Source organism: Marmota marmota, unplaced genomic scaffold (genome assembly GCF_001458135.2).
Source record: "Marmota marmota marmota unplaced genomic scaffold, marMar, whole genome shotgun sequence".
In the NCBI taxonomy this organism is placed as follows: Eukaryota; Metazoa; Chordata; class Mammalia; order Rodentia; family Sciuridae; genus Marmota; species Marmota marmota.
This window is the reverse complement of record NW_025999942.1, coordinates 1,431,477-1,441,232: the sequence shown is the minus strand read 5'-3', so window position 1 is coordinate 1,441,232 and position 9,756 is coordinate 1,431,477. Positions and strand designations below refer to the sequence as shown.

General features: G+C 39.8%; 1 long non-coding RNA gene across 1 annotated transcript; it reads right to left on the bottom strand.

Annotated features, from left to right (window-relative positions):
* Nucleotides 1-4,488: 4,488 nt before the first annotated feature.
* LOC125616306 lies at nt 4,489-9,196 on the bottom strand. The gene is made up of 3 exons (XR_007346929.1): nt 9,098-9,196; nt 8,233-8,308; nt 4,489-5,785 (listed from the first exon to the last, which is right to left on the bottom strand). It is a non-coding gene; the product is annotated as an uncharacterized LOC125616306 (long non-coding RNA).
* Nucleotides 9,197-9,756: the final 560 nt, after the last annotated feature.

Sequence of the window (9,756 nt, the reverse complement as noted above, 5' to 3'; positions counted from 1 at the left end):
TTGCTGAGGCTGGCTTTGAATTTGCAATCCTCCTGCCTCAGCCTCCCCAGCTGCTGAGATTACAGGCATGCCCCACTGTGTCCAGCAATACTAGATATTTTATAACACATGGAATTTACTATCTTTTTTTTATCATTGAATTTCAGAGCTTACAGGGATCTGCTTGCTAATTCATGTACAGGGAAAAGAAGGTCAGTAGACACAATATTGATTTGGTCAAAAAATTCCATTTCTTTGTTTCATGGTTTCTTTAATGAGATTTCCATTCAAACTACCCAAATGAGAACCCTAAGGGCAATAAACTTTTTACAATGACAGAGTGTAAGTCAGAGAAAGAGGGACTGAATGAAACTGAATAGAACAAGGAAGAGGGGAAAGAATTATATATCGGTTATCTTTCAAATTCATCTAAAAATGGAAGATCAACTTCCTATGATGATAAGTAATATTCTAGGATTAATATAAATGCTGATGTAAAAATTTATCTATGAAAATTGTCTCCCATGGCATTCTAACCATGCTTAAATTGTGTAATTTGTTACTAAGAGAACCAAGTATTTAAAAGTTTTTATAATTCTCTGAAATTCCTCCCTTAGATATTTTAAAATTTATAAGTGGAAGTTCACTGTTTATATTCTTAGAATCCTAAACTTTCTCTAAGAAAAGAAAATAATTGAGAACACGTTTGAGGAATGGAAATTAGAAAGTAGTTTATTTCTGGAAAATTATGTAAATGAAAGGAAGACACTGATGGGGCAATTTTTGACTGATGGGCTCTGTATTCATCATGGTCTCAATTACTCTTCTAGCATCACATATATGGAAATAAGAAGGTACAAATAAATGTAGAATATAAGATTACAGATTTTTCTTTTTTTGTGATAGGACATGACAGCATGGTACCCTGGGAAGCTCTTTTTTAGAATGATCCTAATCTGTGCCCATTCAAGTAGATCAGTGTTTTCTGGGAATAAAGGTTTGAAAGCCGACATACCAGCTGAGCTCATGAGCACATGTTATTTTTGAAGTCAGCAGTGTTGAAAAACATTTTGAGAAGTAATGCTGTTGCTTCATTTTGATGGTGATATTCTTTCATCTACACACAGCACTTTTTTATAATAGCATGTTCCAGGTAAATTTGATGATAAAGAGGAGAAGAGGAGCAGAAAGGATGAAGAGACTTGTACTAGTCCACACTGTTTTGCTTACAAGTGATATAATAACTAGCATTTGCTCCTGGGAGTGGCTCAGGGATTTAGTTCCATTCCCATTAATCTCCATTATCCCCAAACTGTGGAAAGCAGTGCTTGCCACAGCTTTAAGATATGTTTTCTAGCTTTTTTCCTTCCCTAAGTCCTTTCTAGGTAAACATTCTAGAGTTATATATAATCTCAAGTAAAAAATGGAATTTATTCTGTCATAAAAAGTCCAGCAAGTAGCCTGAGCTTCAGAAATGGCTAGACTAACCAGAGCAAACAACGTGATCAGGAAATGAATCTTGTGGCTAGATAATAAGGTCTTTCCTGAATGATGCCAAGAGGGCTTCTGGAACCCCTTCAAATCACAGACTCCCTAGAGCTCAAGCTTGGGGTGTGTGGAGGGGGCTTATATGACTGACTCTGCCTCTCTAAAGTCCTCTGGTTGCTTCTATTGAGATCACATGATCACTTCCAGATTTCTAGAGAGACTTGCCCTAATTGGTTGGGAAGCTCCCAGCCCACTCCTTGGATGAAGAGTTGTATTTGTGATATTGTTAGTTCTATTCCCCAAATCACAGAGAGTGAGGAGAGAACATTCATAAACCCTGAAAAAGCAACAGATGTTCAGTGACTAGAGGGTTGATGAGAAATTTCAGAATTTAGTAAAATATGAGTTTTTAATTCATTTTGTGTAGGAGAGTGCATGTGCTCATGTGGTCAAAATAGTAACTGCCTTTGTTGGTCTTTGGTCAGCAGAAGTGACAGACAATACAGATGCTCAATTAGAGCCCTTTATGCAGTTTATACAAAAGTCCAATTTTCGGTTTGTGCTACTGTCACTGTTGAGAAATACTTTTTATTTTTAACCTCTTCTCTGTTGAAAGACTTCTTTGGAGAAGGAGGGGAATGCAATAGTCACAACATCATGAGTGTGACCATGAGACACACTCTGACAAGAGCTTAATTCTATCTCCACTGACTACTTACCTGTTTGATCTTAAGCAAATTTGTAACTTCTCTAACTCTAAGCTGTTATCACCTACAGAACAGAGGTGATAATGTACTCGTCTTTGTATTATTTTGAAAAATTAAAAGGGAAAACCCAAGTAATTCATTTAGCTAGAGTAAATGACCAATGTATGCACTTAACATTCTAGCTGTGATAATCATTATTATTAAGCTAGTTAATTTGTCATCAAGTTGTGGTGTTAGCTATTGAATTACCCGGTGCTCTGCAGCTGTGTGGTATCTGCTACAGAGGTGCTTTACTCTTATTATCATGTCCCTTCTGTCCCCTGGGTTTGGCTTGGCAACTGTATTAACCCATTCTTTGTTGCTAATAACACATTACCACAGATCAGATAAATTACAAAGGAAAGAGAGTTCTAGTGGCTTACAACTCTGATCCAAGGTCAGAGGGCTGCATCCTGGTGATGGCCTTCTTGCTTGAAGGGCATGACATGGCAAGAGGTGGGGCGTAAGCATGTGTTTCCTCTGTTGTCTCTTCTCTCTTTTTATAAAGCTACCAGCATTCAATCATGGGGGCTCTACCCTGATGACCTTTCTGATCCCAATCTCCTTAAGGTCCCATATCTAAAAACCATAGTTAGATTACATTTTCACCCTCTTAATATCAATGGGGATTAAATTCCAACAGGAGCAGAGGGAACAACCATATTCAAACCATAGCAGCAAGCAGAACTTGCTTTGATCCTGCGCATTCATCCTAGAAACATGTTCAGCCCTGCTTTAGATGGAAGCCATAACTTTGGGCTGGTAGACTCACTGTACTTCTACACTTCATTTAAGAAGACACCATTTCTTTTTGTAAAAAGTTTGAAATATACTGAGAGGTATAAAAAAGAAAATAAAGACCACCATTCAGAGATGATTGCAGTTAACTTTTTTTTTTTTTTTTGGTACCAGGATTGAACCCAGGGGTGCTTAACCACTGGGTTACATCCCCAGCCCTTTTTATTTTTTATTTTGAGACAGGATCTCACTAAGTTGCTTAGGGCCTCGCTAAGTTGCTGAGGCTGATCCTGAACTTTCTATCCTCCTGTCTTAGCCTCCCGAGTTCCTGGGATTGCAGGTGTGTACCACCATTTCCAATTTACTGTTAGTATTTTAATACTTCATATACAGATATATGGTATATATCAATAAAGATAAATTGTACAGAATTTACTTAATTGTGATCTATTGAAAAATGGATTACAAAATACACACAGCTTTGCATTTGCACTTTCTTCATTATTAATCACTATAAATATTTTCTCTATTCATTAAATAGCCTTCCAAATTTGTTGATTTCAAGAGAATTAGGGGTTTTAAAGGAAAAATTTTTAACTTATTCTCATCTCATGGGCCTAATTTCCAGATTTTTTGCTATTATAAATAACATTATTATATTGTAGTTCAAGCATTTTAAAAACTAATTTCCTATTAGCATTTTAAAAATTGAGTTTTAATTTCCAGTGAAATGTATAAATCTTAACTGTACAGTTTGATAGTCTTAACAAACATATACACCCAATATTCACTTCTTTGTCAAAAAATAGAAAATTTCCATCATCTCCAAAAGTGCCTTCGAATTCCTTCCCAGGAAATCTCTATAATCTAACTCATAGAGTTTATTTTTGCTTTTCCTTAAACCTCATTTCATTGAACCCTACTATATAAACTTTCATATTTTGCTTTTGCTAAGAGGGTGGAAATTTAATTCAACTATGGTCTTTAGAAGTAGACCCTTTGTCAGGAGATCAGGATTAGAAAAGGTCATCAGGATGTTGTGCACATGACAGAATACTGGTGGCTTTATAAGAAGAGAGAGAGACATACACACAAGTGTAGACACACATACACACAATGTGTATTTGTTAATTTGTTCCTTTTTATTGCTAAGTCATATTCCATTATAGGAATAGACCAGTTCGTTACCTGTTGATGGGTATTTGGATGGTTTCCAATTTGTGTCTATTATGAATAATGCAACTATTAACATTACATTTTGAATATTTTTATAGAATATGTGTTCATTTCTTTTGCGGAAATATCAGATGTGGAATTTATGAGTCATAGAGAAGGTGTATATTTAATTTTATGAGAAACTACAAGTTTAAAAAATTGTATACAGCAAGATGGGAATGGTGGTGCATGCCTGTAATCCCACAGACTCTGGAGGCTAATGCAGGAGACTGTAAGTTCAAGGCCAGCCTCAGCAACTTAGTGAGGTCCTAAGCAACTTAGCAAGACCCTGTCTCAAAATAAAATATAAAAAAGTGCAGGGAATGTGGCTCAGTGGTTAAGCACATCTGGGTTCTATCCTCAGTACCAACAATTTACATTTCTACCAATAACATGAGTTCTGGTGTTCAATATCCTTTGTAATATTTGAGTCAATCTTTTTATTTTGACCTTCTAGTGAGTGTGTATAGAATATTGTTTTAATTTGCCTATTCATGACAACTAATGATTTTGAGCACTTTTTCATGTACTGGTCAAACTTTTGTATATCTCATCTATAATATGTTCCAATTTTCTGACCACTTTTATTAAATTAGATGTCTTTTAATATTGAGTTGCAGGAATTATTTATATATTCTAAATATGGGTCCTTTGTCAGATGAATGTATTGTGAACATCTTCTCTCAGTCTGTGGCTTACCTATCTACTTTCTTGGTGGTCTCTTTTCTTGAATAGAAGTTTTTTTTTGATGATGTCCAATTATATAAATGTTTTCTTTTATGGTTAGTGTTTTTTCTACGTCCTGTGTGAAATATATTCTCAATGCTTTCTTCCAGAAGATTTGCACGTTGCTTTTTTTTTCACTTGTAAGTTTATGATCCATTTTGAATTTTTTTTGTGGTTAGCGAGTCAAAGCTCCCCACCCCAACATGGTTATTAAGTTGTTATAGTATCACTTATTGAAAAGACTGTCTTCCTTATTGAATAGTCTTAGTGTCTCTGTCAAAATTAGCCAACCATATGTGCTTGGATATACTTTAAAAACCTCTCTATTATTTCAATAACCTACTTGTCTTGATTAGTATTAGTACTATAGAAAGATCTGGAATCAAATAGTATAAGTCCCTCAATTTTGTTCTCTAGGATCCCAAATGCCTTGTTTTCAGCATGTAGGTCTTGCACATCTTTCAAGAATTTCTCCATGACTACTACTTGATTATGATGTAATTATAAATAATATTTTATTAACATTAATCTTGCATGTTGCTAGTTCTGACAGACTGCAATTCCAAAAGTGGTTGCAACGATGTTTCCAACTCTGTGCTTTTCCAGAATCTTGCCACTTTTTCCATCAGAAAGTCAAGTCTACTTCTTCCTCCCTTGGACTGACAGGGCCTTTGTAACTGCCTTGACAAACAGGGTATGGTGAAAGTGATGCTGCATACTTCCAAGGCCATGCTTTCCAATACCAGCTTCCACCTGATACTCTCTTGGGAACTCACACTTGAACTCCAACCAACATGTTGTAAGGAATCCCAGGTGGAGAGGCCATGTATAAGTACACCAGTTTCCAGCCCCATCTAAAATCCCAGCTGCCAGCCACCAAATGCCAGACATGACTGTGAATGAATGAATGAAATGATTGATAGAGGAGGAAGGATCTGGGACAATTGCCCTTTTTGTCATTGGGAAAACAGAGATTTACAGTTCTTCTGAATATTTCTTCTATGCACAGTTTGGGACACTGCTCTCTAATAACAATGTGTAAAAATGAGAAGAATTCAGAAAAGATTTAAGTAATCAAAATATATTTACATAACCCATTTTACCCCATCACCCCAGAAGTGAAATGCCTATAAAAATATAGTATATAATATAATTATATGATATAATTATATAATAATTATATTAATATTAGTATCAGTCAATAATATATAAGCTCTAGATTACGGTTTCCAACCTATTTTGATGCACCTATGTTAATTTTATTGAAATTGAAATAATTGCAGAATTTAAAACTTAGGACTTAATGGGTTAGTAAGAACCTCATAGAAAAAAGATTTCAACGAAATGGTCCACCTTGGACCCTTGCCTATTACTATCAGGATTGACTTTTAGTTCATTAGTCTGTAAATAATAACAAGGAAAGAAAAAAGACACTCAATAAAGAAAGGATAAAAGGAAGTTGGTCTGGGGAACAGAAAGAAAAGAAAGGGATTAGGGGAAGGTAAATAGTCTCCCATTGGGCCTGTACTGTAATGTTTCCTAAACTGGGGAGTGGATATATGGATGAGTAATATATTTTTAATATGCCAAATATATATGCCATTTTCTTTTAAAAGTGTGTGTGTGTGTGTGTGTGTGTGCGTGTGTGTGCGTGTGTGTATATATATATATTTCTATATATATATATATATATATATATATATATATATATATATGAAACACACAAATTTTTACAAGAAACAGGGCTAGGACTAAGGTATAGTTCAGTAGTTGTGCCCTTGCATAGTAGAGTATGCCTGAGCCCCTGGGTTCAATCTCCAGAACTGCAGAAACTAACAGACAAAAGAAACAGAACTTTTTCAGTTTGAAGAAAGGGGGCTTAAGAAGTGGCTTGAAGCTTTTTTTTATTCTTTTTTAAAATGCTGTTGTACTGGGGATTGAACCCAGGAGTGCTTTACTTGTGAACAATATACCCAACCCTTTTTATTTTTTATTTTGAGACAAGGTCTTGCTAAATTACTGAGACTAACCTTGAACTTGCAAGCCTCCTGCTTTAGCCTCCCCAGTTGCTAGGATTACAGACATGTGCCACTACAATCAGCTTCATTTGTGTAAAATAGCTTCTTGAAAGAAGGATCCCAGCTGATTGTTTTTAGGACCATGCAGCCAAAATAAGAAAGAATGGGCTCATGTTACTGATGTTCAAAGTGTGCCAACTGAACTGCCTTAAACTCCCACAAAGTTGTCAGGACAGTTTTTGTTATTTTTTTTGCAATATAAACATGGAAATAAAAGCAGTAATGGGGTTGTGTGAAATCAGGGTAGGACACTGGGTAGGTCTGTAAATGTTCTATATTTAACAACAAAAGTTTTCTACTGATCTTAAAGTTTGGGGCTGAAAAAATCTTATTCTTTCAAGTCCTTTTCAAAAATTTGCTTAGCCTTCAAGGGGTTATTATAAACGGAAAATGTGCTAAATCACTAGGGGCAAAGTTTTGACAAATTCAGTGCTAGGGTTAACTCCAGCTTTACATTCTCAGCGGGTAGGAAAACTCAAAGAAAACACATCCACCCTGAAACTCAGCTGAATGCTTAAGAATTTTTTTTTTTTGTCTTCAACTCTCCCTATAGATTAATTTATAATGGGAAACACTTTGAATAGACAGACAAGAAATCGAACTTGAAACTAAAATGTAGTCCAGTCTGTTGATAGCCTACACTTTTCAGTACAAGTTTCCCATCCCTTCTGGATTTTCCTAAGAAAAATCCTTAGCAGAGGCTAGACAGGAGGAGCTGGGGTGGGGGTGGGGGCGGCACTTAGTCTTGTCTATCCCTAGTATTATGGTTTAGATATGAGGTGTCCCGTAAAAGTGCGTGTGTGAGACAATGCAAGAAAGTTTAGAGGTGAACTGATTGGGTTATGAGAGTCAACCTAATCAGTGCATTAATCCTCCGATAGGGATTAATTGAGTAGTAACTAGGATGTGCCGTTGGAGTATATATATATATATTTTGTCCATGGTGAGGGCAATTTCTCTCTCTCGTTCCTTGTTCCAAGTCCTGGGCTGCTTTCCTCTACCACACCCTTCCACCATGATGCTCTGCCTTACCTGGGGCACAAAGCAATGGAGCTGGCTATCTGTGGACAGAAAGCCGTGAGCCACAATAAATTTTTCCTCTTCTAAAATTGTTCTTGTCAGGTCTTTTGGTGACAGCAGTGAAAAAGCTGACTGAAACAGCCATTGATTCTTTCTGAACTTTGTTCTCCTTGTCCGTCCCTGGTGTTTACTTTATGTAAAATGAAATGATCATATCGGTATACACATGATTAGACTCTTACCTGAATTTTTAACTTAGGTCAGAATTTCATCAGATATTCTCAATTTGCCCAGAGGACCAAGCAGTTTAAACATCCACTGACAAAAGAAAACAAAAATTGATCGAGTGACCTTGGACAAGTCACCTTACCTCTCAATAATTTTGTTTCTATGCAAGAAGGTGCTGGTGTGAGTGTGGTTAGGTGCACTATTCTTATAGCTCTAACATGCCACTATTTAGAATTCTAGACAGGCTGTGATGGGTGGGAGCCAGGGGGCTGCAGATCTAGGACTTCTCTGAGTTTCGAGGCCATACATCAGATATCTTGGAAATATCTGTTTCATGAAGAAACTACGCAGTTAACACCAGGCCAGACTCAGAAACTGCGAAAAAGTAGAAGGTCAGGAGTTACACTGCCTCCGCTTGCATCATATGGCAACTGACAAGCAGGCAAATAGGTAGCAAACAGGCTCAGACCCCGAGTCCCCCCGGGCTGCCACCTTCTAGAACAGCCTCCCTAAAGCACCAATCCAATCCCCCATCAGCTCACTGTACTGCATTCCCCGCCACCTGAAAGCCCCCGGTCCTGCGTAGTGCTGCGGTCCTTCCCAGCCTCCCCAGCCCGCTCCTCCTCCCGCGGGGTTCTCCGCAGCACTGCCGGTCCCCCGCCCCCCGCGCCGCAGCCCGGGCCAGCGGGGCCCGCAGCTGTGGCGTTCGCGGGCGCTGCCGCATTGGCCGTTGCGGCACGAACCGCGCAGCCTCCGCGGCGGTGGGGCACCGGCGCCGGCGGTCCCCGCCAGTCCGTAGCCCAGAGACTCGCCGGCTCTCCCATGGCCCTCGCGCCGCGGCCCCTGTGCCCAGCCTTGCGCTCAGCCTTCTCCGCTCACCCGGGGCGGCCGAGTCAGCGACACGGGCGCGATGCTGAAGAGTGCAGGCCTGGACAAAGCTCTTAAGATGTCCCTGCAGCGGAGGGCGAGGATCGGCTCNGGCGGGGGCGGCGCGCCCGCTGTTATGTGACACTGCCCCGCCCTGTGCTTGGCCCCCCTCCTCCCAGGGCTGCTGGGGCTGCAGGACCCGCTCACTCCACGCTCTTTCTGTACTGGGGATGGGGTGGCGCCAATGCACCTAGGAGGCTAAACGGACCAATGCTCGGGCAAAGGGGGCGGCGGGCGTCAGAGACCCCAGATCCGCCTGGTACAGGTGTGTGTGTATGTGTGTGTGTGTACGTGTGTGCGCATTGCGCGCATGCCCGTGCGCCCCACGCGTTGCTGCGACTGATGGACGTTACTAGAGCCGCAGTTGCCGGCAGTGTTCCCAGCGGCGGTGCGCTCGGTTGGTTGGCTCTGGGGACTTTTGGCCTAACCTGCTGGCGGCCGCGTCGCGTTGTGCAGTGTCTTTTGCAGAGTTCTAAGAGCCAGAGCAGTGGAGTGTTTTCTATCACCTGGGGCCCGGGTCCTCGCGCGCACAGTAGCGACGTATACTAGCTCACCATAACCAGTGCAAACACTGTGTCCAGAAGCTCACACAGATAAGACAGGCAGGCAGG